General features: G+C 37.0%; 1 long non-coding RNA gene across 1 annotated transcript; it reads right to left on the reverse strand.

Annotated features, from left to right (window-relative positions):
- Positions 1 to 1184: 1184 nt before the first annotated feature.
- On the reverse strand, positions 1185 to 7945 carry LOC125008419. Its single transcript, XR_007112890.1, has 3 exons — positions 7784 to 7945; positions 6285 to 6346; positions 1185 to 5441 (listed from the first exon to the last, which is right to left on the reverse strand). It is a non-coding gene; the product is annotated as an uncharacterized LOC125008419 (long non-coding RNA).
- Positions 7946 to 8529: the final 584 nt, after the last annotated feature.

Genomic DNA, 8529 nt, shown 5'->3' on the forward strand with positions numbered 1-8529 from the left:
TTTGTGTTCAGTGTTTGAATTTGTGTTTGTGTGTTTTATGTGTTTTTGCATGTACAGCACTTTGCTGAACATTCATTGCTTTTAAATGTACTTTATAAAAGACATTGACAGTTGCCTTCATAGTCCTCTCATAAATAAGAAAGCCCTTAAAGCACTGAAATGACAATATAGTCCCGTGCATCACATTTGTTTGTATGATATTGATACTTGGTCAGTGCTCGAGTATTGACTGTCCATGCCTAAACAGTGTTATTTTCCTTGAATAACAATGTGCTCTTTTATGCTGCTGCTTTATTATCGTTCCAGTTGGAGCCAGGTCTGCATTTACAAGCTCCAAGGCTGACACCACCAACCCCAACTGGCTCCGAGTGGGTCTTGCCTTTGGGACATCAGCTTTCCTTTGGGGCCTGGTAAATGCCTGCATGATTTCACAGAATATGAAATAATGTAAAATCTTTCATCAAAGTGCTGTGGGTGATTCATCCAGAGCTGAGTTTGTCTTTGAAATATACAGAGACCTAATTCTGTCTATGCATCAAGCATGCAATTTATATCTGTGGTTTTTCTTTTTAAAACTGTAACTGTCTTATACATCAGTTACAAGCGTTCAGTGCACAGTACTGGGTCCACCATGTGTCTGTATCTGAACATGTCTGGCTGTATTTCCCTCAGTAGATGAGGGAGATAGATACTGATACTGACTTTCCAACAGAATCGTGACTTTTGTCTTAAATTCCTTCTTCTCTAAAGTTTTTGAGATCCATAGTTTTGAAAAGCATCAGTTGAACATTCCCAGTTCCGTGGCTTTTGATGCTTTTGAAATAATTTGCAATGATGTCACTGACAGTCCTTCACTGCAGATCTGCACAGAAGTGACGCGTTTAATATAACAACGTATGTATGTATTGAAGTGAGGAGTGTATAGACCAGCTGGTACATGTTAATCACTTTTGGCACCTTCCACCTGCAGCTCTTCAAACAGCACAGCACAGATGTGCATGAATACAAAGTGAGGAATGGTCTGGAATAACCCACAAAACTGGCAGGTGATTGTCTCTTTATTTATATGATACTAAAATTGTACTTGGAATCAATGCATGCCCATTGAGACGACATGAACTCTGTATATAGGTGAACATATAAAGCATAACACTGTGTCATTTCTTGTTCTTGTCCTCTGTAGGAGGTCATCAGATCCTGTCTTTAAGATGCACCTGTTCATCTGTTTATTTGTGTTTCCACTGTTCCAGATTCTTGATGCTGAATCCTGTGTAAAATAAATGTTTATCATATGAAATGCAACTGAGTCGTGATCATTTTCCAATAAGGCCTGGATCCTCCCAGTGGCGCTGACGTCCTGGGACTCCTCTGTCACTTCTGGTTTTGACGCACACTGACACCAGAATGGCGCCCTGGCTTGGTCTTGACTGTCGCTCTTTAGGCAGAGACTGTGTATGTCATATTGAACTGTCCTTATGATTATATAAATGCATTGACAAATATTTAAACAATATACTATTCTGAGAATATTGCACAGAAGAAAAAGCTATATTCAAAGCTATATTGATATGTGATTGACTGTTATTGCAGACAACCACAAAAACATTTTTTTTTTTCAAATTAAAACTTTGGATTTGATTCAGTTTTCATTATTTCAGTCATAAAACACAATTTCTCTTAATATACACTAAAGTGACTACATATGATCACATTTTATCACACACCTTTAAGTGCTTATTTGTTTGTTGTACTTGTTAGTATGTAGCACAATAGGTGAATAGGTGGTGTGCTTCTCTATGCACTAAACGTAATAAAATTTACCTACTTTTGCATTTAATTGTCCTTATATGCTAAATGACTTGGATGTGTCGTAGTGATGTATAGCAGCCTCACTGTTAACTTTAAGCAAAGCATTTTTAAGACTTGTTTGAATGGGAAAGATGTTGCTTCCATACATATTGTTATTAACTTATTTAATGCTGTGGAATTGTTGTTCTGGATCAATTTTGACAGTGTCTACACCAAATTTTAAACAACAGATCTATTTAGAGTGTCTAAATAGTAAATAGTGTCATTATTATTATAATTATTATTAATTATTATTGTTGTTCATGTTATACTTTTGAAGAGGTTGTTAAAATGTTGGTACCCTGAACACTGTACAAATTTGACCCATATGTTGACATAGCTTTTAGATCTACCATTGCAGGTCAAGTTAAGGAAAATGGGGATTATATAGAACTGTACTGTACATTAAATAGCAAATATCTGCATTGTTTACATTCAGTTGGACATATTAAGACGAGTCACAATATATTGCAAAAATAATCTTTAGAATCATCATTATTATGCTATTCACAAGATCTGGAAGAAAATCTGAGAGATGGAAAGATTCAAACAGATTTTATCTGCATCAAAACAAGGATTTTAATCCTGGGCTCCCAAAGCTGTATGCAACAGAAACACATTAAAACAATGATATGCTGAAACATTACCATGTTTCCTCCCACCAACCACAAAATAACATTTTTATTTAACTTTTACATAAGGACCATTTATATGCACCTTGTACAAACAACTGTAATGTGAATCTTGCCTGTGGCAGGAACACAGACTGAGCAGCAAATATACCATGAAGAAGTGATTCTGCCAGAAGTAGGATTCACATTTTACAAAAATAAACAAATAGGTCAGTGATAAAAACATACAGTTTTTATGTTTTTGTTTCTTAAGTTATTGCAACTTGGTGAATGTTTTACTTTGATTACAATAATTATCAGAAGAAGCTGTATTTGTTTGTGGAGTATTTGTGTAAATGCATGTGACAAAGTGAGTGAGAACATGCCATTTGTCCTATTGACCATTCCACTTGATCATGCTGCTTTAATATTTATTCATCACTTCTACCTTTATTCCATAAGATGCAGACATTGACTATCCCAGGTCTGTCTGTGCTTGTATTAAATTGGTTTACAATTCATACATCAACATTTTCAGTTAAAATCAGACAGGTATCGGACAAGCATCTTTAAGTTTTAAGTTAGTTTATTTCAGTTTTTATTTTGCACTGAGTTACTTATGTGTTCCAGGAACAAAAGGAGGAAAAGCTCACTTCCTGCTTTTAAAGTCTTGGTGACATCATCAAAGAGGTTGCCAGACTCAACCATTCATGGGGGTGTTTGGGGATTATGTTATGGTTTATTATTGTGGTGAGATTTGTTAGAGATTCAACATTCAAAAGTTATTTACTCTGATTTTTTGATCAAAGTTTAGTCCCATTAGCCATTGCTAATATTGCTTTTCTTTTAATACAGAGATGAGCCACACTTTGTTGGTACCTAACTGGTATTGGAGCAACATTTTCAAGGTTTTAGAGAGCAGTCAAACCATCCGTGTCAGATTGGAAAAAGCTTCTCTTATAACAGAGGAGGTGGACTGAGATATAATGTACCATCAATTTACAATACAGTTTTAACTTCTGTCCCCAAAATTCCCATCTTGAGACTGGAGCCTCTCACTGACAGTGGTTCACAGACAGATTACAGAGTTGGATTTAGGACTGTACATGACTGGTTCACTCTACATGCATCGCTGAAGAGTCGTGCGTGGCTGTCTGAGTGTGCTCACTACTTTTTGTGTGTACACGGGGATGAGTAAAAATGCAGACATATTATCAAAATGAAGCTGGTTTTCTAAATCAACTTTGAGGCTGTTCTCAGCACATCGTTGTACAGAGTTTAGTTGGTTAAAGTTATTATTGTATTCTTTGTTTGCTTTTGCACAAAATCCACACATTTTTACAAGATCATAGTGTTTCTATGGTAAATAATACATGACATTTTATTTTGAACCGTCCTAACATGTTGTTACTGGGCGTTTTCAAAGTATCATTGAAGTATCATTATCGCTGTAACCTGAGAAAGCACATCATGCAAATTAAGAAGACATTTTCATCCATTTGACAAGAGGTGCACTGCAAATACAACACAAACAAAACCATCCTCTACCTGGAAATGAGTGAATGTAAGAATGGGAAGATATTTTAACTGATAACCACTAAAAATGAACCAAAGTGATTCAAAGTGAGTCATGTCAGCAAAATATTCTTGTAGTTTAACTTATCTCTTGTGAATGTCTGAGTCTGAAAGTTGCTATTAATGTAATAGACAGTTAACATGCCGTTAGCATAACTTTGCAAAATGAGTTGTGTATTTTATCAGATTAATTGAATTGGTAGTCATAAAGCAAAATGCTTCTTAAGAATTGAGTAGTTATAATAATAATGATAACAATCAACAACTCCAAAAGCCATAAAGGTTTGAACAACAAGTTCATCTTGTCCCAGGGAGTTCATCACTTCATAGGGTCCTGGAAACAATTCCGTTGTCGTTTGTGTGTTTCTGTTTGCTGATATTGGGACTTTTTGTGGCATGTTTCTGGTTTTGGTTGTGTTGTATTTGTTGCGTTCTCTAGATTTGCTTGTGTTTTGTCAATTCGGCCACCGTTGTATAACTTTGGGTAACCTTTCATCAGCGCTTAGTCAATAAATAATACCAATGGCACTCACTGCTTTGTCGAGTTTGGAAGAGACAGTCTTCTACCACAAGGCTGCCACTCACACAAAATCATGTCCATGTTTCAAGGGCCTCAAAGTAGTTATCTTGTTATGTAACTACAAATGGAGTTTGCCAAGTTTAGATACATTTGGGAATTACATTTTTGTGTGTTTGTTTTTTATGTCTTTTATTGTTTAGTAAAATGTATAAAAAAGTACAAGTTTGTTCATGTGTTGTCTTGCTCTCTATAAAAGGTGGGGAAGCTTAAAAGCCACGATTTACTTCCAAATACAACCACAACATAGTTTTTAAATTTTTTGCTCTGTGAACGATTTTCAAGTATGAACAAAGAACAACAACACTAACCATGTAGCAGCATACTGCGAGTGCAGAAGTAAAAACTGTATGTCATGTGTGCCACACACAGTAGCAGGCATTAAGAACAACTATGCAGTGAGGAACAGAGTTTTTTTTTTAAATTTTTGTAAACCCTGCAACTTTCTAAAATGTGTCCTCTGTAGAATTATTTCAGCAAGACATGGACATGAATAATTGTGTCATGAGCATAAATGTGTCTTAAACTGCAAGATCATTCTTCAGCTTTTGAACCTTGGGAGGTCGCTCACTTTGACCCAAGTTTAGCATTACCTGCTGAATGAAGGCAAATGTATTTTTTAAGCACTTCGGGTACTGCAGGTGGAGTGTGTAGGTAAAGCCAAACAAGAGGCACATTCCCTGAGGTAGGTTGTTGAGTACGTCCATTACAAGGCTTCCCTCTAGGATGATCCCCTCTCTTGAGGGGTTTAGTTGTGGCGATGCTGTGTTTGCAGCACTGGAGTCCTCATAGCAGAGGATTCCCACGGGAGTGTCCCCCTCATTAAGATCCTATAGAGCGAGAAACAAGACAAGAGGAGGATATTCAGGTTAACAGCAATGTGTCTACAATCAGCTGTGTGGTCTTTTCGATTTCATAATTCACAGTGGTTTAATTTTAGATAATGTTGTGAAAACAGGCTATTAAAGGCATTTTTGTGTGTTCACGTAGAGGTGTTTGTTGTGGTTCATTCATTCTGTGGAGCCGCCACAAACTATGCGTCGACTGGAAGTTCTAACAGCAGCCCCTCAACGGTTTAGCTTTTTTGTTTTCGCAGAAATCAAGTGACTATATTTTAGCAGTATTTGCAGTATTAAATGCAGTAATTAATTTCCTCTTGCTAACAGTGAAAGCACATTATCAAGTTAAAATCAACTTAATGAAACATCTTCATAAATGCTTATTATCATAACCCAGCATCCCAAATAAACAAAACATAGGAGAATGGAAACACACCAGTCAAACACCAATCAAAAAACTTTACTCACCAAACTGCTCTTAAAGAACATAGATGCATCATCCCCAAGAATGACTGGAAGTCGTGTTAGGACAAGGCATAAGACAATACATTTTCTACTTTAAACTACATTGAATAATTAGAATTTTACACTACTGTTGCAAAACTGTACAAGTACGATTGCAATTGTCCAATGCTCAAAATTTACCTAAGTAATCCCCAAATTTACACACATTCAAATGTACACGTTTCAAACTAGAAATGTTCCAGCAGTTTCTAATACTTGAATACAGAAAACAACTCACCTCAGACAAAATTTACACACATTCAAATGTACACGTTTCAAACTAGAAATGTTCCAGCAGTTTCTAATACTTGAATACAGAAAACAACTCACCTCAGACAGAAATGATATCCTCTTTACAGCAGAAAAATGTCCTTTAAAAGCTTCCAAATTTGCTAAAAACAGAAAAATGGAGGCGTATTGTCCAAGGAACATGCAAAGTGCAAAGACCTTAAATTGCTCTGTGTAAATTAGAAAATGGCGCAACTTTCTCTGTAGCCGTCAGTGGACAAGCACAGACTTGTCTTGAGTTTTGAGCCAATCACAACAGGGCAGCGCTGAGGCCTGAGGTAAAACTTGATAGTTTAAACCTACAAATGTGAGTACACCCAATGACTGTCTCATATACTCTTCATACACTCATACTGTTTAAGTAATGCAATAAAACTAATATTTAAAAGTGGTATTTACTCAAACTGTTTGCATAGAATGAACTTTCGGGTTCACAATGTATATTTTTGATACTATTTATCCAGGGGACGAAATTGCCAACAACCTGCCAGTATTTATATCAGCTCCACTTTTGGAGCACATTAATGCTTGATTTAATGATTTCATCCGTCTATGAATGGGTCAGAGACATTCACACTGGATTAGTTTTATCACAGGACCTCTGCATTACCAGAAATATGGTAGGTCATTTGCAGTGTAAATTTTGTATTGTAAGTTTTACTTTGCAAATTACGGACATGGACAATTCGCTCGGGACTCACAGATGACCTCTGATGTTATCGTAAAATTACTAGAGGTCCCAGATAAAACTAGTTCCGTGTGAATAGGCAGTTATCTTCTTATATGTGCACCTTGTGGCCTCTTGCTGCATTAATTTCTGCAAATACGGTGAAATTGCTGAAATCAGGGAGGAGTCAGACAGGAGTCAGCGTTACAGTTTAATGGAGAGTGCATTGTTGTAATTGTGATGTTGTTATACTGTGTGTGTGTTTGGGTCATTTGAGCATGGTTAAAGATGAACATGATAAAAATGTGATAAACAAATCCAGTTTAAATCAGCATCTCTGTGATGGGCTTTTGTTTGATTTGCGTCTTTTTCAGACTCTTGTCTGCTAAGAATCACAATGTCACAGTAGAGACGTCTCTGACCCATTCACCAGTCTAGTCAGATGAAAGCATTAAATCAAGCATTTAAGTGTTTATGAACAAGGTGGAGCTGATTTAAATCCTGACAGGTTGTTGGTAATTTCTTCCCTAGGATCAATATATTTTCAAAATTCATTGTAATCAGAAAAGCATGAATCCTACCTGAGGCTCTGATTAAATTAAACAGAAGCTCCAAGTGATCCTAGCTGAACCTGTATCATATAGACTTAGACTTAGACCCAAACTGATTTTAATGATCCACGGGGGAAATGACTCTGTCACCATAGCTTCTTGCACATAAAAGTAAACACTCATAAAAAACACAAAAAAGATAAAATAAGATTAGATTAAAGTAAAATAAAAATAAACAGTGTAATCAAAAATGTACAGAATTAGCATGAACAGACATGAAGACATGTGGTCAAGGTAATGTGGTTGTTTGGCCATTTGCATACCAACAGTGTCATGGATCATGTTGCATGCAGGTTGCATGATGTTTTTTGTCCTTCTCGCTGAGGGAGGTATGTATTTCCGCCCGTAGAGTCTGAAACCAGGCACAGATGTACTGTGGTCCATCGATCCTGCTGCCGAAACTCCCTCGCTGCTCCTCCACCTCCAACTCCAGCCTGGCATCTCCAGCACTACTTCTGAAGTTGCAAACCAGTCTCACAAGTTCAGGAAGTTCAGCAGGAATCTCAGGTCTCAGTCCAGGCAGCTCAGAGGACACGGACAGTGCTAGCAACTAATCACAGGAACACACCAACAGACACAACGGAAACAACATATATAATGTATAGCATATTTACTTTGAACATAATGTTATTGTATATGAAAATAGGTGGAGTGGGTACGGGATATGGGAAATATTTTACTAGGTAGAGATGGATACAGTCGTTCTGTCACCCTGTGTAAAATACTCTGGTCAGTAGAAGTGCTCTGGTGTAGTGCTTCAGTATCGTAGTAGCTGCAGCTGGAGGCTGAGGGCATATTCACACCATGAAAGTCTATATTAGCTCCTGTCTGACCTTGCGCCGTTTTAATTTAAAGTACCTGGCTGGCTGTGAAAAGCTAGGCATGTGCAGTCCATCCCTGCACTTGCCGATCAACCAATAGGAGAACAGCCAGTGTGGACAGCCCCCTTATCTGCAATATATTTCATTGTGCATCCTAAAGTGTGTGCATCAACAAATAAATAAATTGA

This window comes from Mugil cephalus, chromosome 5 (assembly GCF_022458985.1).
Source record: "Mugil cephalus isolate CIBA_MC_2020 chromosome 5, CIBA_Mcephalus_1.1, whole genome shotgun sequence".
Taxonomy (NCBI): Eukaryota; Metazoa; Chordata; class Actinopteri; order Mugiliformes; family Mugilidae; genus Mugil; species Mugil cephalus.